The sequence below is a fragment of the Macaca nemestrina genome, chromosome 5, assembly GCF_043159975.1.
Source record: "Macaca nemestrina isolate mMacNem1 chromosome 5, mMacNem.hap1, whole genome shotgun sequence".
NCBI classification, from domain to species: Eukaryota; Metazoa; Chordata; class Mammalia; order Primates; family Cercopithecidae; genus Macaca; species Macaca nemestrina.
The window spans coordinates 147107631-147128677 of NC_092129.1; the positions used below are offsets into that span (position 1 = coordinate 147107631).

At 41.4% G+C, this 21047-nt stretch overlaps 1 protein-coding gene across 1 annotated transcript in view; it reads left to right on the forward strand.

Moving 5' to 3' along the window:
* The first annotated feature begins 280 nt into the window (after positions 1-280).
* Positions 281-21047, forward strand: part of LOC105474504 (FKBP prolyl isomerase 5) — a 124016-nt gene continuing 103249 nt past the window's right edge. The window contains exon 1 of the mRNA XM_011729220.2: positions 281-393. The gene's annotated coding sequence lies outside the window, so the exon portion shown is untranslated. The remainder of the gene's footprint in view (positions 394-21047) is intronic.

The following is a 21047-nucleotide window of genomic DNA, read 5'->3' on the forward strand; positions in this document are numbered from 1 at the left end:
TTGTGAGGGGGTGTCAGTTTCCACCATCCCTTCTCTATGGCCCCCACAAAGGGCAAGGGCCAGACACGTGGGCTGGCGTGGAGAGGCGGAGAAGCCAATGAATGGGGGCGGGGCCTCATTTGCATGGACGGCGAGCGGCCACCAATCCGGACAGGCGGATCGACAGCCCGCGCGGCTTTTGGGGGCGGACTGACAGCCCCGGGGCCCTATGGAAGGCGGGTCCTGCGGCCGGCGGGGGCGGGACGGCGCCGGGCGCTGCCCCGGGGATTCGAGCCGGCTCGCGGGCGCTGCCAGTCTCGGGCGGCGGTGTCCGGCGCGCGGGCGGCCTGCTGGGCGTAGCGGAGCGCGGGCGAGGCGGAGAGTGACGGAGTCGGCGAGCCCCCGCGGCGACAGGTACAGGCGCCATGGCCGCGGAGATGGGGCGGCCGGCCGCGGCGCCCCGGGAGCCGAACGCCCTCCTTTCAGGTCCCGCCGCGGCCGCACTCGCTGCCTCAGCTCCCACCCCCACGCGGCTTCGCAGTCCAGGAGCCGCGTGTTGCGGGGGAGCGGGGTCCGGAAGCCTCGAGGGGAGCGCGCGGGAGGCCTCAGCCCCACTGCGGCGCCCCTCGCCGCGCCCCGGGGCTGCGGGGCCGGTGCTCCCCGCGGGAGGCGCAGAGCCGAGTGGCCACGGGCGCCGCTCCCCGCCCCCGCCCCCGCCGGCCTCTCCCGGCAGAGGCGAGGCGGGTCGCGCCCGCCCGTCCTCACTGGGCTTTTGTTTCCCGCCCGGGATGACAGGTCCCGCGCCGCCTCCGGTCTCTGGCCGCCGGTTCGTCCCGGACAGGCGGCGGGACCCTAAGTCGGCACCGCTGCAGGCGGGAGCCAAACTTCGCTTTCGGGTCCGGGCGCCTGGACGACCGTACCCCAGGGCGAGCCGAGCGCCGGGACGCCGCGGGCGCGGGGCGGATTCGCCCACCTGACGGGGCCGTGGAGGGGAGGGTGGCGGGGTGGCCGCACTCCGGGTGTGGACGGGCGGTCCCCGCCTTCACCTGCCGCCTCGGGACAAGCGTTGGGGAACCGCATCGCCGCCGTCGGCCGCTTGTGGAGGAGTCCGCGCAGCGCCGTCTAACAGGTGATCCGCGTCACTCCCAGGCCATACCGAAGCGGCTGAACGCTGTGCCAGAGCTCCTTATGCTCTTCAGTTCTGGGACGTGAAAACGCCTTCCGCCTTATTGAGCGTCCAAAAAGGTGTACAGGTCACAGTATGAGAGTCAAAAATCGGTATTACCAAAAAGACACTTCGAGCGTCAGGGTGCAGAGTGGCTTTCTTCGATCAGCGAACCGGCAGGAACATCGTAGTCACTAAAATCGGGTTCTGCAGTGGTGGCGAAAGCGTAGTAAGGTTCAAGTTGTAAGCGGAGATGCAGAACTCTAGATACCCTTCAGTGTGGTTCAGGACAGTGTGTTCAGCGTTTGGCCGCCGTTCAGTAAATTCTGCATGAAGCAGTTTGAGCTCGTGGTTTTGGATTTACTTTTCAGGAGTATGTTTTCCAGTGGAATAAGGCTTACTACTGAATGGGAGCTTTCTTTGCCTCTCTGAGGGTAGACAGGAGTGTTTATTTTCATTGTCTTCCCATTTTGTTAGATTGTGGACAAGGGAAAAGTTAAAGCATGTTTTGGTTAAGTATTTTTAATAGTCTGGGATTTTATCCACCTCCCCTATAAGGGTTTTTACTTTAAAGAATTAAAAAGTAATTCTCTAAAGGGAGCTGCTTCTCTTGGTGTTTGAATCAAGAGCCAAGAATCGACTTGAAAAAATTCTTATTCTGGTGGGAAATTTTTATTGTCATACTTTCACTTCACCATTTTCTATTTATCTCTCCCCCAACTGACCTCTGCCTGACAATCTGCAATTATGGCCCTGACCAATTTAGAGATTCCATACAAATAACATTTTTAAAACGAGGGTTATTAATACTCATCATTTGTGAGAAACACTTGATTTAGTTACCAAGTTTTTTTCTCCTAATGTGTCTTGGTTGATAATCTGTATTAGGTATGATTTATACTTCAGATTAAGTTAAGAACAAAGTTGCTAATCTTGATTTAATTAAGCTAGCTTATTATTCATTGAATGGTCATTTTACTTATTTGCCTAGGTAATTAAAGTTAGCTGATGACTGATAAGAGTTGCCACTGAACCATCAACTCTTTAATCATTAATTGTGACTATTTTAGATTTAAAAAAAAAATGGTCTTTATTGTTTTATTTCTCCAAAACAAGCTATGAGGTCTTTGTATGTTTCTGAATCTTTAATTCTTTTAGTTATGGGAATTTTGGGTGAATTTCTTTTTTAAAACATAATTTTAATCAGTTCAACATGAAAAACTTAAAATATTGCATTAGGCAACTAATTAAATCTTTAGTTTTCTGTTTATTCTTGGAAAATAATGCATATTTTGGGTTCAGTTTAGTTTCCTAAAGGCTTCTCTGCTTAGGTTGAATTAGTCCGGAGAAGAAAGAACATCCTGTTTGTATACCTGTAGAAGAAGTTACTACTGTTAAAAGCTAAGTTGGCTTTTTGATGCTTAGTGTGGATAGATAGGTTGAACAATGATTCATCCTCACGTACGGAAGGCTTATTCTGTGTAAATAGTTGTAAGGAGCTGGATAAGACTGTAGCTTCCATTATTTTTTATCATTTATATAATTGCTCTTTAGTGTACTTGAATATTTAAATACTATTCATAATTAGTTGTTTATCCTTATTCTATGATGATGTATGTATATATACCACATACAATAAAGTTGTATTTCATATTTATTTACATATAAGTACATTTTAGTATTTTTAACTGTAAAAGTTAAAGTTTTATTAACTTTAAGTTTAATTAAAAGCCCATTTTAAAATTCAGTTTTTAGATATTTTAATTACTGACTGTTGTCTACTTTAACTTGTAATAGATGATATCATAAAATTATCAACCACAATTTCAGTTTCAAAATTAAGCATAAGTTGAATTCTCAAATCCACACAATAAACATTGGGAATGTTTTTAAAGCCATTTACCCTCAGGTTTAACTCCTTTTGTGTTTGGAGGTGATAGTAAGTATTTTTAAGTAAATAAAGCTACAGAAAACAGGGACTTAATATTAAAACAGCTAACTTTGAGGATAGATCAAATGGCACTATTATACACATTAGTATTCCCTTTTTTTTTTTGAGATGGAGTTTCGCTCTTGTTGTCCAGGTTGGAGTGCAGGGGTGCAGTCTTGGCTCATTGCAACCTCTGCCTCCTGGGTTCAAGTGATTTTCCTGCCTCAGCCTCCTGAGTAGCTGGCACTACAGGCCCCTGCCACCACGTCCAGCTAATTTTTGTACTTTTAGTAGAGACGGGGTTTTGCCATGTTGGCCAGGCTGGTCTTGAACTCCTGACCTTAGGTGATCGACTCGCCTTGGCCTCCCAAAGTTCTGGTATTACAGGCGTGAGCCACTGTGCCTTGCCTAGTATTGCTTTATTTAACGGTAATATGCTTGCTGTACCTGGCATGAAGAATTCCTCTAAAGACCGTTAATTAAAATAAGTTTTCATAATTCCTAAAGAATAATCTATATTATACATATTTGACAGACTAAATTTTGTAATTCATGTTTAACAATTAAATATCTGCATTTTATGATAATGAAACTATTTGAACTTTACAACCTAGCTGATTAATAGATTTTGTTTTTTCAGTATTTTATATTTCTAAATTTTTCTTTTTTTTTTTTTTTTTTTTTTTTTTTTTGAGACGGAGTCTCGCTTTGCGCCCAGGCTGGAGTGCAGTGGCCGGATCTCAGCTCACTGCAAGCTCCGCCTCCCGGGTTTACGCCATTCTCCTGCCTCAGCCTCCCGAGTAGCTGGGACTACAGGCGCCCGCCACCTCGCCCGGCTAGTTTTTTGTATTTTTAGTAGAGATGGGGTTTCACGGTGTTAGCCAGGATGGTCTCGATCTCCTGACCTCATGATCCGCCCGTCTCGGCCTCCCAAAGTGCTGGGATTACAGGCTTGAGCCACCGCGCCCGGCCTCTATTTCTAAATTTTTCTGCAGTACATTTTAGTGCATTTTAAAATTCTGACATCATATCCCCAAAAGGATAAAGAAAATTAAATCTACATTCAGTAGCGACTGGGTGGATGGTGGTATGTATGTCACAGAACTATTGATTTAAAACAATAACCACTTAAGTGTGATTTAATTTGCAAATGAGATGTTTATTTACTATGTAAAAGACAGTACTGCCAAATGAGACTGGTTAAAATAATTTACAGTACGGCCATATGTACTAGCAGGTTACTAACAGATTAATAAGGATATTTTAACAATATTTAGAACACTAAAATTCCACTACTCAAAATAATTTGTACTTCTTATAGCAGTTTGAGAACCTACATTTTATGCTTAATTTAGTATTTACTTCTAGTCGTTTTTTTTTTTTTTTTTTTTTTTTTGAGTTGGGGTCTTGCTTATTGCCCAGGCTGGAGTGCTGTGGTGTGATCATGGCTCACTGCAGACTTCCCAGGCTCAGAAGATCCTCCTGCCCAACCTCCCGGTCTCAAGTGATCTTCCCACCTCAGCCTCTCAAGTAGCTGGGGTTACAGGCACACACCACCACGCCCGGCTAATCTTTAAAACCATTTTTAGTAGAGACAAGGTCTCACTATGTTGCACAGGCTGGTGTCCAACTCCTGAGCTCAAGTGATCTTGCCTTGGCCTCCCAAAGTGCTGGGATTATAGGTGTGAGCCACAGTGCTAGGCCTACTTATGGCCTTTTGGAAAACATTTGGTTAATGAGAGTGAAGGTCCACCAGAGGGAGTGTGGGGTCTATATATTTGTTGTATTTGTTTTTTACCCTTGGTCTGGAATCAAAACATTTAAAAAATAAGAATAAAATTTTATTTTAGTTCTCTAAAGCAATCAGGCAAAAGGTACTGAAAATTGTGATTGTAGTTGTTTGGAGTTGCTGTCATTTTTGTGATCAAAATCAAGGCTTAATCAAGGCTGTTTTTCTTCTTAGAAAATTTCTAGGTGGCGAAGTGCAGTGACTCACGCCTGTAATGCCAGCACTTTGGGAGGACAAGCAAGGCAGGTGGATTGCTTGAGCCTAGGAGCTCAAGACCAGCCTGGGAAATGTGGTGAAACCCCCTCTCTACAAAAATACAAAAATTAGCCAGGTGTGGTGGAGTGCACCTGAAGTCCCAGCTATTTGGGAGGGTGAGATGGGAGCATCACTTGAGCCTGGGAGGTTGAGGCTGCAGTGAGCCGTGATTAAGCCATTGTACTCCAGCCTGGGCAACAGAATGAGATTCTGCCTTTAAAAAAAAAAAAAAAGTACAATTACTGGAAAAATGAAAATGATGTATTTTCAAAGTGAAATAATGGGTTAAGTAAACAGTCACACATCTGTGAAAGCTAAGAAATGTCCAAATTCTTTATTTTATTATTATTATTTTTTGAGACAGGGTCTTGCTCTGTTGCTCAGGCTGGCATGCAGCGGCACAGTCTCAGCTCACTGCAACCTCCGTCAGTTCAAGTGATTCTTCCTGCCTCAGCCTCCTGAGTAGCGGGGATTACAGGTGCGTGCCACCACGCCCAGCTACTTTTTGTATTTTTGGTAGAGATGAGGTTTTGCCATGTTGGCCAGGGCCAGGCTGGTCTTGAACTCCTGATCTCAGGTGATCTGCCCGCCTTGACCTCCCAAAGTGCTGGGATTACAGGTGTGACCCACCACACCCAGCCTAGGAATGGCGAAATTCTAATAATGTTTTTTAAGATTAAAAATGTAGGCCAGGCCAGGAGGTCAGGAGTTGGAGGCCAGCCTGGCCAACATGGCAAAACCCCATCTCTACTAAAAAAAAAAAAAAAATTGCCACTCATGGCAGTGCATGCCCTTAGTCCCAGCTACTCAAGAGGCTGAGGCAGGTGAATTACTTGAACCTGGGAGGTGGAGGTTGGAATGAGCTGAGATTGCACCTCTACACTCCAGCTTGGGCAACACAGTGAGACTCCATCTCAATTTAAAAAAAAAGTTATATATATGTATATATACCAGGCATGATGTCTCACACCTGTAATCTCAGCACCTCAACACTTTGGGCAGGCAAAGCGGGAGGGTTGCTTGAACCCAGGAGTTGAAGACCAGCCTGGGCAACATAGTAAGACCCCATTTCTACAAAAAATACAAAGTTCTCTAGGTGTGGTAGCTTGTGTCTGATCCCAGCACTTTGGGGAGGTAGATATATATATATACACATATATATATATATACACACACACACACACACACCTTTTTTTTTTTTTTTAAAAGAAAGAGCTTGGGATATGTATTTTTATACTTTTTTTAAGGAAGATTGGGAGAGAGATATATATACACATACATACTTGTAAAGAGATTGGGTTATGTATGTTTTTAAACTTTTTTTAAAGAAATTGGGATATATGTGTGTGTATATATATACACACACGCACACACATATAGCTTTTCTTTTTTTTTTTTTTTTTTTTAAGAAGAGATTGTGTCTTGCTCTGTCACCCAGGCTGAAGTGTGGTGGCTAATTGCAGCCTTAACACAAACTCCTGGGCTCAAGCGATCCTCTTTTCTCAGCCTCCCAAAGTGCTGGGATCCCAGGCTCAAGCCACCATGCCTGGCTTAAAAATGTACGTTTGAATTGTATCTTTTTGAAATTGTTCATTTTTGGGAAAGAAGAATAAGAGATGAAGAAAAATCAGACTGGAAGAGGGTTGTTTTTTCCCTTTTGTAGTTGCAAATCCTAAATGGGCAGTGGTAAATTTCTAGAATCATTTGTAGCATACTCTGTTTTAATCTTGGCAATTTAAAGATGTTATAAATGAGTGGTCCCCAGAAAATGGTCCTTTCATTGTCAAAAGCAGGGTTGCAAATTTCAGATTGATCTTTTCAAAAGTTAGATTTGTACTTGTTTCTCAGTGTTCCTATCTCTGAAAACTAAAGAACTTCCTCCATTGTTAGCTGAAAATTGCACAGTGAATTTGAAAGTCAAGATGTCCCAGGCACGGACATAGTGCTGCGATAGGTTACTTTTTGGAATGGAGAAGACATCCTAGAGATTGAGTCTGCATCAGAATATATTCTGAATGAGCATGGAATGTTCTTTACCCATGTTAGATATTAACCAATTAAGTTTTTCCATGTTTAACTTTTTTAAAAAAGCAAGACAATAAAAACAGTCTTGTAATCTGAACACATATTTTGGGTTTTGTTGGTTAGCATAAAAATTATTATTATTATTATTATTTTTTTATTTTATTTTTTATTTTTTTTTGAGACGGAGTCTCACTCTGTCACCCAGGCTGGAGTGCAGTGGCCGGATCTCAGCTCACTGCAAGCTCCGCCTCCCGGGTTCACGCCATTCTCCAGCCTCAGCCTCCCGAGTAGCTGGGACTACAGGCGCCCGCCACCTCGCCCGGCTAGTTTTTTGTATTTTTTAGTAGAGACGGGGTTTCACCGTGTTAGCCAGGATGGTCTCGATCTCCTGACCTCATGATCCGCCCGTCTCGGCCTCCCAAAGTGCTGGGATTACAGGCTTGAGCCACCGCGCCCGGCCCAAAAATTATTACCTAGTGGATGGTAACACTGTGTTGAAATTCTAGCTTGGAGGAGATGTTTGCTACAAGAGAAAAGGTGTTTCACTGAAACGTAACATGGCAATTTACAGGGAGAGATACTTGTTTCTCTTTGGAATTATTGTTAGGTTAAAACATAAACTTAGAAAAATTGAGATGCTCATCTTTCCCATCTTAGATTTACTTTCACTATGAACTTTATAAATTCTTTTTTTTGAGACGGAGTCTCACTCTGTCGCCCAGACTGGAGTGCAGTGGCATGATCAGAATTATTCAAGCTTATGTGTATGTGTGTATTACACATATGTTACACATATGTATAAATATCAAATATCTTTTTTATATTATATATAACAGTATATATAGTTGCTGTATGTTTTATGTGTATGTAGCAGTATCTATACTGCCTCATTTCCTAGGCATATTTATATGCAAAACTTTTTTTCAGTGAAATCTTATTGTACCAAGAGGAATAAGTGTATGTCCACAAAAAGACTGGGTCATAGCAGCTTTTTTCACAGTAGGAATAAACTAGTGATTCACATAGCAACATAGATGAATCTCAGAAATACTGTTCATAGCAAAAAGAACCTCGGCACAGATGAGTATGTGTAAGTGTTTATGATGCCATTTATGAAAAATACAAGAACAGGCAAAACTAAGGTATGGTGATAGAAATCAGGACAGTGGTTGCCTCTGGGTAGGGGTTGTGGTTGACTGGAAAGGAGCACAAGGAAACTTTCTGGCATGATGGAAATATTCTGTAGCTTGACTTGGGTGATGGTAATTCAATTATATACTTTTTTGGTAACTTTGTTTTCATATAATTTTTAACTTACAGAAAAGTTGCAAGACTGGTATAAAGAACTTCCATATACCTTTATCCAGTTTTGTCAATTGTTATATACATTTACTCAAACATACTGATTCAAACAAGATTTTATAGTACATAAATTTTACTTTAATAAAGGAAAGAAAGCTAAAAAAATTTGTTGAAAATGAGGATGATCTTGTTATCTAAAAAACATGAAATACCTCACTTAGGAATTAACCAGTGGTTTAATAATGATGAGAAAAAGAATCGTTGACTATCTTTTGTCTTCATGTAAATGTATACTGCTTTTCACTAAAGACTCATGACATGTTTCTGTTAGAAGAAACAGGATCCTCGAAATGATTCAAGGTAGAACTGCCTGCAAGGAAAACCTGCTTTATTTTGTTATCCTACACACGTCACCTAGGGAATGCGACAAACCCAGCAATAGCTTTCTGGGAATTGGAAGTTGTGACTGTTTCTGTTAAAAGAGTTGTACCTACAGTGTGCTGGCTGTTGCACAGACATGAACAGTTTTTACTATCCTAGAACTTAACCAAAGAAGAGGAGGCATACATATCTGGTAGTTGTTTTTGGGTGGTGCTATTTTTCATAGGCAGGAAAGACATTGGTGTTCGTAAACTATTCTTGATCATTGGTAAGTGGTAAATCTAAGTGGTGAATCTGTCACTGTCTACTAGTTTTAATGTTCCTACAGCCTCAATAGTATGATTTGATTTAGATTAAATCAACTTAAATCATAGCTTAACCAATAATGACTAAAAAATTCAACTTTCCCATTCTGCTTATTATTTTATATAATTTTTAGTATGTGTTCATTACAATTTAGTATTAGGCATAATTAATGGATATTGGTTCTTTTTTTTTTTTTTTTTTTTCTCTTTTGAAACAGGGTCTAATTCTGTTGCCCAGTCTGGAGTACAGTAGTGTGATCATAGCTTACTGCAGTCTGGAACTCCTGGGCTCAAATGATTCTCCTGCCTCAGCCTCCTGAGTGGCTGGTACTATAGGTATGCACCACCATGTCTGGCTAGTTAAAGAAAAATTGTAGAGACGGAGTTTTGCTGGTTGCTCAGGCTGGTCTTGAACTCCTGGTCTCAAGTGATCCTCCCGCCTTGGCCTCCCAAAGTGTTAGGACTGCAGGTATGAGCCACTATGCCTGGCCTGTTTCAGTTTTTTTAATCTTTTTTTTTTTTTTCCATCTACATCAGAAAGTTGTTTATTTGGTTATATAGTAGAGTAGAAGATGTTTGAAGTAACTGGTGGGCTAACCAGATGCTTCAACAAATTGATCATTGATATTCAAGATAAACATTTATTTTGCCTTTACTCATGAAAATAATAAAGTTATATGCCCTATATATTTTTATTTATAAGTTTTTAAATTTAATATATTTTTTATTTCAATAGCTTTTGGAGTACAAGTGGTTTTTGGTTACATGGATGAATTATATCATGGTGAATTCTGAGATTTTAGTGCATCTGTTACCTGAGTAATACACATTTTACCCAATATGTAGTTTTTTATCCCTTTCCCCTGCCCTCTTCTGAGTTTCCAGAGTCCATTATATCACTCTGTATGCCAGTTGTACTCATAGTGTATCTCCTCACTCATATAGGTGAGAACATACAGTGTTTGGTTTTCCATTCCTGAGTTAGTTCACTTAGAATAATGGCCTCCAGCTGTATCAACACTGTTGTAAAAGACATGATTTCATTCCTTTTTATGGCTGAGTAGTATTCCATTGTGTATGTATACCACGTTTTCTTTACTCATTTAACCTATATATTTTTCAACAAAAACATAATTCTTTGAAGATTGACATGTCTGATATCAGTCAACATGGATAAAAGGACTAACTTCTTCCATGTAATAAACATGTTCATGTTTCTCTGAAATGACAGACTAGGCCTTTTCCCCTTTTATGGTCCATTTCATTATGGTGTTTAATTGATCTATCAAGAATGAAGAAAACATTTGAAAAGTATCTGCCAGAATTTTGTTTAGAATGGTCAGCCTTACCTGAAGATAGGATTTAAAAAGTATCTGTAAGTAGACCTTGTTAGACTTTTTATTATGAAAGTTGCACACATACACAGAACTGTAGAGAATTGTCTAATGAAGTTCCATATACCCCACTCCAGATTCTTTAATGAACCTCCATGTACCCATTCCCCAGATTCATTAATTACTGACATTTTGGTTATTTTTATTTTATATATGTGTGTGTGTGTGTGTGTGTGTATATATATATATATATTTTTTTTTTTTTTTTTTTTTTTTTTTCTGAGACGGAGTCTCACTCTGTTGCCCAGGCTGGAGTGCAGTGGCCGAATCTCAGCTCACTGCAAGCTCCGCCTCCCAGGTTTACGCCATTCTCCTGCCTCAGCCTCCCGAGTAGCTGGGACTACAGGAGCCCGCCACCTCGCCCGGCTAGTTTTTTGTATTTTTTTTTTAGTAGAGACGGGGTTTCACCGTGTTAACCAGGATAGTCTTGATCTCTTGACCTCGTGATCCGCCCGTCTTAGCCTCCCAAAGTACTGGGATTACAGGCTTGAGCCACCGCGCTCAGCCTATTTTATATATTTTTTTGAAACAGGGTCCTACTTGTTGCTCAGGTTGAAGTGCAGTGGTAAAATCATAGCACGCTGCAGCCTTGACCTCCTAAGCACAAACAGTCCTCTCACCTCAGCCTCCGCAGTAGCTGAGACTGCAGGCATGCATCACCATGACCGGCTAATTTTGAAGTTTTTTTGTAGAGCCAGAGTCTCACTGTATTGCCCAGGCTGGTCTTAAAATCCTGGGCTCAAGCTGTCCTCTTGTCTTGGCCTCCCAGAGTGTTGGGATTACAAGCGTGAGCCACTGTGTCCAGTCATGTGCTATTTTAAACTGTTAAATTCTCACAGAGATCATAAAACAGTGGTAGTATTGGTGTACCCATTTTTTCTGAGTTTTTGCCCAAAATTTTGTTATAAGTAGAGAAACGTAAAAAACATTGTGTTTTAGCTCAGAGATTGACTTTGGACAAATGGTAATTATGAAACTGTTTTTGTCTTTAGCTTCTTTTTGTCAATTCATAGCCCGGAAAAGATAAAGAAAGATTAATTTTTATGCTTTTCATTAGAATAAATCAGTTTAAGTACTTGTATCTGTAGAATAAGGTACTGTTTATCTGGAAAGTTAGGTTAGTGTAATATCTTAGGAATGCAATTGTCTAAATGTTCTTCTGTTGCCTTTTCTTTCTCTAAAACCTTAATCATTGTAGTGCTTTAACTGCCACCCCTTTTTTAGGCCCCAAACCTACATCACTGTCTAACCTTGAGGTCTAAATATTCACCTATGTCTTGAAATGAAATGCATTTAAATACCATCTCTGTAGCACCTGTATGCCAACATGACCCCTCCCCACTCCCTCTAGCCAAAACACTTATCTTCCCGACTTCCCTCTTTAGCTGTTAATGACTCCATTATTCTTATTGGTCATTTTGACTTTTCCTTCTTAAACTCAGTGAGTCACTAAATTCTTTTGTTTCTAACTTATGTCTCTTTATCTTTTTGTCCTCTTGATTTTCACTACACTTGTCCTAATTTGGTTAAAGCAGGATGTTATCCTGAATCTATAATGAACTTCATACATATCAAAATTAAGATATGCCCCCGATGTAAAATAGGACGTTTTCTTCCCTTCCAGAGAAGGCCTCAGTGTGGGGGCACATGCCTGTAGTCCCAGCTACTCGAGAGGTTGACGTGGGAGGGTCACTTGAACCCAGGAGGTTGAGGCTGCAATGAGCCGTGATCGCGCCACTGCACTCCAGTCTGGATGACAGAGAGAGCCTCTGTTTTAAAAAATCAAATTACAAAAAAAAAAAAAATGCTTCAGTCAGCCTTTAGGCAGACACATCATTTTTAAGGACTAGGTAATAATTATATTTAAACCAAGGTGATATGGAAGATTGCCAAATCACTCAGCTCAAATAACCTGGTGAATAGTGGTGACTGGCAATGCCCATGATTTTTCAAGGAGTTTGAGCAGCAGACTTTCTTAGACCACAGATTGCGGCCCAGGATGACTTCCTCCCAGCCCAGAATATCTGCAAGTGCTTTGTAGTAGGGGAAATGCTGAACTGAGTATATATAACACATTTTCAGGACTTTCTAATGTTTTTATGGGAGAAAGTACAGGTCTTTGGTTTTACTTGAAGACTCTCTTCTTATCCCATGTCTCATATTTCCTGACCAAGATAGTGCCCTTTAAAAATCCACCTTTTCTGGGCTGGGTGCGGTGGCTAACACCTGTAATCCCAGCACTTTGGGAGGCTGAGGCGGGCGGATCACGAGGTCAGGAGATCGAGACCATCCTGGCTAACACGGTGAAACCCTGTCTCTACTAAAAATACAAAAAAATTAGCTGGCCGTGTTGGCAGGCACCTATAGTCCCAGCTACTTGGGAGGTTGAGGCAGAAGAATGGTGTGAACCCGGGAGGCAGAGCTAGTAGTGAACTGAGATTGCACCATTGCACTCCAGCCTGGGCTACAGAGTGAGACTCCGTCTTAAAAAAAAAAAAGAAAAATCCACCTTTGCTGAAAATGACATGACACTCTATTTCATTACTCTGCCTTCTCTTTGCAGGCTTCTGGAATTGGTTTGTCAGAAAGAGAGGAGCTTGAGCTTAGTTGGGAGGAGATAAAATAGAAATGAGATTTTAAGTGATCTCCTTTGTTCTTCCCACTAGCAGTTGTCTAGCTTCCAGGGGTCTTGGGCCTGATTCCTTTCCAGATGGTCAGTAGTTTTGACTTGTTTTTGGTCAGTTTATGGAGATTTCTTTCTTATTTCTGCCCTTTGGGGAAATGTTAAAATTTCCTCCTGGTACGAACCAAGACCCAGTTTTTAAGTAATTACTGACTTTGGGGATAAGAGAATGAAATACTATATTACCCTGGATAATTCAGAGTATCTGATTATTTTCTTCTGGCGGAACTACAGATAATATAGGGATTTGGAAATGCTTATGCAGAAATTAATTTAATGATTATTAAGGGTAGAAAAAGGAGAAAAATAAACCATCCCTAGGAAGCCTGGTATGGTAGGAATAGACACTGGAATGAGATTCAGGACTGTTGCCACTAAATTGCTGTATGATCTTGGGCGTGTTAAAATTACGTAACCATTCCGAGCCTTTATTTATAAAATGAGCGGGTTGGATTTTAGGTAGTGTCTTAAGGACCCTCTGCAGTTCTGAAATTCTAAGACGAGTGGTTTCTCAGGAAAAAAAACTCCTAATTTATAATATGTTCCTAGTTAATGATTTTTCAGGGGCTGTTTCACATACATATTTTTTTGTTTCCATTAGCAGTTAGGAAAAGAAATAATTAAAGGAGTCAGCATTTGTAAAGTGGATTTAGATTTATCTATATTTCTCCACTGAATTTATCCTGGACCCTTACTTTCACCTTCTATTAATATTGGTATCCACTTTCCTGCTTTTCTTGCCTTTTCTTTTTCTATTTGCTTTACAGTATGATGTCAAATCCCTCTTTTCTCTTCTTGCTGCTGCTTTTTTCCAGCTATCCTTTATTACTCATATTTCATTATGACTGGAATTTATCAGATAGATCCTTGAGTCTAAGCTATTACTGATTTAAATTCAGGTGTCCCAATAGTTGTTAGGATTAATAGGACCCTTCTACTGTGTTACACAGCATTTGGAGAGATGAGTCCTAGGGTTAGAGGGGGTGGGCAAGCCTGAGGGTAGAAGGAATGGTGTAAAAGAGAATTCCAAGGATTGTTTTGATTTTGCCCCTAAAATATAAGTTAAAGTCCTAAGTTTTGATGATGATGACTTTTGTAATGATAAAAGTTTGATCCTGAAGTCATAATGGACTGTGAGTTTCTTGAAGGCAGAGCTGAACTTCTAATTCTAAATCCACAGCATTCAGTAATGCTAAAGTATTGCTGCTGCTAAGTGCAAGTTGAATTGAATTGTTAGGATTGATGCTTTCTTCCCTCGAGGTGTTATGTGGTAGGCTGGGGATTAAGAGTATGGTATAGACTCTTTTTTTTTTTTTTGAGATGGAGTGTTTCTCTGTCACGCAGGCTGGAGTGCAGTGGTGTGATCTTGGCTTAGTGCAACCTCTGCCTCCCAGGTTCAAGCAGTTCTTTTGCCTCAGCCTCCTGAGTAGCTGGGATTATAGGCACGTGCCACCATGCCCGGCTAATTTTTGTATTTTTAGTAGAGACGGGGTTTCACCATGTTGGTCAGGCTGGTCTCAAACTCCTGACTTTGTGATCCGCCTGCCTCGGCCTCCCAAAGTGCTGGGATTACAGGCGTGAGCCACCGCGCCCAGCCTATAGTATGGTATAGACTCCTATAAGACTTCAGTGAATCTTATCACTACGACTTTGTGATATGGGATAAAATACTTATTTTCTCCAAGTCTCAGTTTCCTCATCTATAACATGCGAGAGAGACAAAATGAGCACTTATCTCAAGGTTGTTGTGAGGATTAAATGAGACAATACGTGTAAAGCGCTTAGCTCAGCTCCTAGTATGTCTTCAGTAAATATTAAATACTATTGTAGTTTCATTAATAAGTACTGCTCTGTTGCAGATATTGATTAAGTTCTGGTAGGTTCTAAGTAGGGTTAACAAAATGAGGCCGGGCGCGGTGGCTCAAGCCTGTAATCCCAGCACTTTGGGAGGCCGAGACGGGCGGATCACGAGGTCAGGAGATCGAGACCATCCTGGTTAACACGGTGAAACCCCGTCTCTACTAAAAAAATACAAAAAACTAGCCAGCCGAGTTGGCGGACGCCTGTAGTCCCAGCTACTCGGGAGGTGGAGGCAGGAGAATGGCGTGAACCCGGGAGGCGGAGCTTGCAGTGAGCTGAGATCTGGCCACTGCACTCCAGCCTGGGTGACAGCGCGAGACTCCGTCTCAAAAAAAAAAAATGAACAGGACATGATCCTGCTCTCAGAAAAGACAGAACATACATGCAAAAGATAATTAACAACCTAGATCCAATGGTAAGTGGCAAAGGAGTGGTTTACTTAAGGGTTCAAGAGGCAGGAGTAATTGCTTAGCAAATGAGAACTTTAGGAAGGTGACAGAGCTTGATCTCAGCTTTGAAGGACTAATTAGCAAGTTGACAGTCTCCTTGGAGCCAGACTGCTTGTGTTTGAATCCTAGTTCTGCTACTGTGTCATCTTAAGCAAGTGATATGATCTCACTCCTAGGATTGTTGAGAGAATTAAATGAGTTAATACATGTAAAACACTTAGAATAGTTCTGCAAACATTGTTAGGGCTTGATAAATTATTATTAATAAGTTGAGAGAAGGGAGAATGCATTTCAGATAGAACATTGAGTAATAATGGAGGGTTTGTTTGAAATGATGAAGCCAAATTGGCCAGAGGGATAGCTTGTGGGAAAATAGTGGATGAATACGTCGGGGCAGAGTTATGAATGATTAAGCCAAGAAGTGTGACATCTCTTCCATACGTACTGAGGGAACTTGGAAAGATTCTTGGGTTATTTGTCAACTCTTATGTGTTACAGATAATTTCTAAGTCTGTATCTCCAGCATCTCTACCTTTCTTGATTTCAAAATAACTGAAACTTCTATTCAAGCTAATGTTGATAGTATAGCTCATAATCTTCTAAATTGAGCCATTATGCTTCTTTATTTGTTCATTTATTTTTGTAAATGTGTTTGCCTTTCTCTGTTTCTCCGTATTCTAGTTGTTTACATAATCCTTACTTCTTTTCTTCAAAGTTTAGTGGGTTTCTGCTAGTGTTTCTTCTCTGTCCTCAAAACCCCAGTCTAGATCCTAAATCATCAAGCCATGAAGTGGAAAGGACTGAAGAGAGGGAGAAGGGGAAGAAGGAAGGGAACTATCCTCTAGTCCAGCCATCTTGTTTTACAGATGAGGAAATTGAGGTTCAGAGGAAGTAGAGACACATGCTCAAGATCCACAGCTAATGAATGAGCAGGGCTGCCCCTTTCAGGGCTAGACGAAGGCTGTTTTTTACTATCATCTCAGTGTGATTCTCAGCCATCTGGGTGGGAATTATACTAGTACAATAAATAAATTTTTTGTTACTACTATTAAGCACCAAGACAAAAAATAATTTTACTACCAGAAACTGTAAGATAATAATTCAACCTTATTAATAAGCCCATGATTGTATTCCTCAGATGAGCCTCACTATTCTTAATGCTTAAAACCAAGACTCAAAAATCTGCTTTGAAAAGAAGAGGGTTTCTTGCTTTCATTTTTGGAGTTGTAAATTATAAATATAATAGTATTATAAACATAAATAGTATTCTCAAAAGAGTGGACTTTTTTTTTTTTTTTTTTTTTTTTTTTTTTTTTTTTTTTTTTTTGAGACAGAGTCTCACGCTGTTGCCCAGGCTGGAGTGCAGTGGCCCGATCTCGGCTCACTGCAAGCTCCGCCTCCCGGGTTCCCGCCATTCTCCTGCCTCAGCCTCCTGAGTAGCTGGGACTACAGGCGCCCGCCACCGCGCCCGGCTAATTTTTTGTATTTTTAGTAGAGACGGGGTTTCACTGTGGTCTCGATCTCCTGACCTTGTGATCCGTCCGCCTCGGCCTTCCAAAGTGCTGGGATTACAGGCTTGAGCTACCGCGCCCGGCCAAGAGTGGACTTTTGTTCCTTTTTCTTTTTTTTTTTTTTTTTTGAGACAGGGTCTTGTTCTGTTGCCCAGGCTGGAGTGCAGTGGCACAATCAAAGTTCCTTCCCAGGCTCAAGCGTTTTTCCCACCTCAGACTCCCAAGTAGTTGGGACTAAAGGTGCACACCACTGCACCTGGCTAATTTTCAAATTTTCTATAGAGATGGAGTCTCACTCTGTTGCCCAGGCTGGTCTCAAACTCCTGGCCTCAAGTGATCTGCCTGCCCTGGCCTCCCAAAGTGCTGGGATTACAGGCAGGAGCCACTACACCCAGCCAGTCTCTCAGATTTTAATATATGCCACACACAACACATAATGGTATGTTATGTATTCAAGCATTTTCTTCTACATTGTTTTTCTACCTAGATGTAATGTGATAGAATGTATATATAAAGCCCTAAGCTTAGTGTCTGGTCATACCAGTTGCTCAATAAATACCGTCTTCCCTTTTTACAGGGCTGGTAATTTTTTCTCATATATATTAATTCCCAATCACCAATTCACTATCATGTCACTTCCTTTTCTTCCCTCGAAGCGTATGTTTAAATACATTTGCCCTCTCTGCATTTTGAACATTTGCATATTGCCCAGGCTGAAGTGTAGTGGCACGATCTCGGCTCACTGCAAGCTCCGCCTCTCGGGTTCATGCCATTCTCCTGCCTCAGCCCACCAGTAGCAAGGACTACAGACGCCCGCCACTACGCCAGCTAATTTTTTGTATTTTTTTTTAGTACAGACGGGGTTTCACCATGTTGGTCAGATGGTCTCGATCTCCTGACCTCGTGATGCACCCACCTTGGACTCCCAAAGTGCTGGGATTACAGGCGTGAGCCACCGTGCCCCGCCACAGATACTTTTTAGTTGCCATAAGCATAATCAAAATCATTTTGCAAATGGTAAACTTTTCATGTTCTGTATTCTTTCCCATGATTAAAGAAGTAAAAATTGGCCTGGGTTACATAAAGATGTCCTAAACCTCTGCAATCTGCCACATTATTTCTAAAAAAAAAAAAAAAAAAAAAAGAAAAAAACAAGCTTCTGGACTAGATTGCTTTTTACTGAAATATTGATTTTTCTTCATTATTTTTAAACACTGTGAAGTTGAATTGTATAATTCACAAATGCCTATACAAAACTTTTTTCCATGTCCTCAATACCTTGTATCAGATTATTTATTTATGTTTCTCATGGTTTAGTTTCTTTTTCTTGTCTTCATTTTTCTGAAGGTAAAAGGGGATTTTTTCACCCTTTTCTGATCTGTAACTTGTTTTGTATTTGGATGATTGCCCTTTACAACAAATTTTATCTTCTAATTATTCTATTAAGTGAGAAGATAGCGGCCGGGCGCGGTGGCTCACACCTGTAATCCCAGCACTTTGGGAGGCTGAGGCCGGCGGATCACGAGGTCAGGAGATCGCGACCATCCTGGCTAACACAGTGAAACCTGGCCTCTACTAAAAATACAAAAAATTAGCCGGGCATGATGGCCGGCGCCTGTAGTCCCAGCTTACTTGGAGGCTGAGGCAGGAGAATGGCGTGAACCCGGGAGGCGGAGCTTGCAGTGAGCCGAGAACGCGCCGCTGCACTCCAGCCTGGGCGACAGGGCGAGACTCCATCTCAAAAAAAAAAAAAAAAGAAAAAGAAAAAGATAAATGCTTCAAAATTAGATTTTAGGGTTCTTTTGAGGGCTGAGCTTGTGTGTGTGGGTTTCTCTTAGCCCCTTCATATAATGTGTTGGAACTTCTGTTTCTTTTTTCTAAATGTTTTCTTATGTTGAATTATTTTATTGCTGTTTGAAAAAAATTTGTTAAACTATGTTTATGGGTGTACTACCAATTTACATAGTAATACATTTTGCTGTTAACTTCATTCTTAGAATATGAAGTTTTTTGTAATTTAACTTCTTTAGGTATTTACCCTGCAATTCTGATAACTTGAGAGAGAGAGAGGGATAATTGACGTTTTCACTTTCATTTTATAGTTACGATTTGGCTACCTTGTTCCTTCCCTTTATTATTATTTTATTTGTGTCTCCTAAAAGTGGGGACCTTTAATATAATGGTAGGTGCTTTATAGGCTGTCTTTTCCGTTATAAAATATGTTCATTTCACGTTTCCATTTTTAATATGACTAGATTTTCTTTAATTCATTTATTTATATATATATATATATATATATATTTTTTTTTTTTTTTTTTAGACGGAATCTCGCTCTATCACCCAGGCTGGACTGCAGTGGCCGGATCTCAGCTCACTGCAAGCTCCGCCTCCCGGGTTTACGCCATTCTCCTGCCTCAGCCTCCCCAGTAGCTGGGACTACAGGCGTCCGCCACCTCGCCCGGCTAGTTTTTTGTATTTTTTAGTAGAGACAGGGTTTCACCGTGTTAACCAGGATGGTCTCGATCTCCTGAGCTCGTGATCCGCCCGTCTCAGCCTCCCAAAGTGCTGGGATTACAGGCTTGAGCCACCGCGCCCGGCCAATTCATGATACATTTTTTAAGATTTTGGCCAGATTTGTCATTTTGGATTGTAGTTTCTTTTAACCTAACTGTTTTTGTTTGTTTGTTTATTTATTTATTTTTTGAGACAGGGTTGCACTGTGTTACCCAGGCTGGAGTGCAGTGATGCTATCTCAGCTCACTGCATCCTCTGCCTCCCAGGCTCAAGCAATCCTTCCACCTCAGCCACCCAAGTAGGTGAGACTACAGGTGCACACCACCATGCCCAACTAACTTTTCTATTTTTTGTGGAGACAGAGTTTGGTTTTACCATTTTGCCCAGGCTGGTCTCAAACTCCTGGGCTCAGTGGATCGTCTCACTTTGGCCTGGGAAAGTGCTGGGATTACAGGCATGAACCACTGCAGCTGGCTTATTAATTTCATTAATACCTTGCTTTTATCTCCATTTAACAAACTTTGGTATTACCATATATGAAATATTTTCGTGTGTATGTGTGCGTTTATATTTTTTAAATATGTGACTGAGTTTTTCCCCTTTTTCTTAGATTCCTAGACTGTTTCAATATTTTTTATACCTGTTGTCTACTCTGCAGCTAATGACACAGATAGCAGTATATGAGTTTTTCTTTTCTTTTCTTTTCTTTTTTTAGACGGAGTCTCGCTTTGTTGCCCAGGCTGGAGTGCAGTGGCATGATCTTTTCTCACTGCAACCTCCACCTCCCAAGGTTCAAGCGATTCTTGTGCCTTAGCCTCCCGAGTAGCTGGGATTACAGGTGCCCACCAGTACATTCGGCTAATATTTTTTTGGATTTTTAGTAGAGACGGGGTTTCGCCATATTGGCCAGGCTGGTTTTGAACTCCTAACCTCAAGTGATCCACCCACCTCGGCCTCCCAAAGTGTTAGGATCACAGGCATGAGCCACTGTGCCTGCTGATAATTTAATACACTTTATGTAAGTTAATTTTTTATGATAGTTATCTGGCTTTGCCGGACCAATTTTGTCAGTAAATTTAAAACATTAAAAAATTTTCAATCCTCCTAATTCAGTGTCTCTAATTTAGTAATTTAAGTTTTGATCCTTGTTTCATTCTATCATTCTTTTATTTAAAAAATTGTCGGCCGGGCGCGGTGGCTCAAGCCTGTAATCCCAGCACTTTGGGAGGCCGAGACGGGCGGATCACGAGGTCAGGAGATCGAGACCATCCTGGCTAACACAATGAAAACCTGTCTCCACTAAAAATACAAAAAAATTAGCCAGGCATGGTGGCGGCGCCTGTAGTCCCAGCTACTCGGGAGGCTGAGGCAGGAGAATGGCGGGAACCCGGGAGGCGGAGCTTGCAGTGAGCCGAAATCGCGCCACTGCACTCCAGCCTGGGCGACAGAGCGAGACTCCGCCTCAAAAAAAAATAAAAAATAAATAAAAAAATAAAAAAAATAAA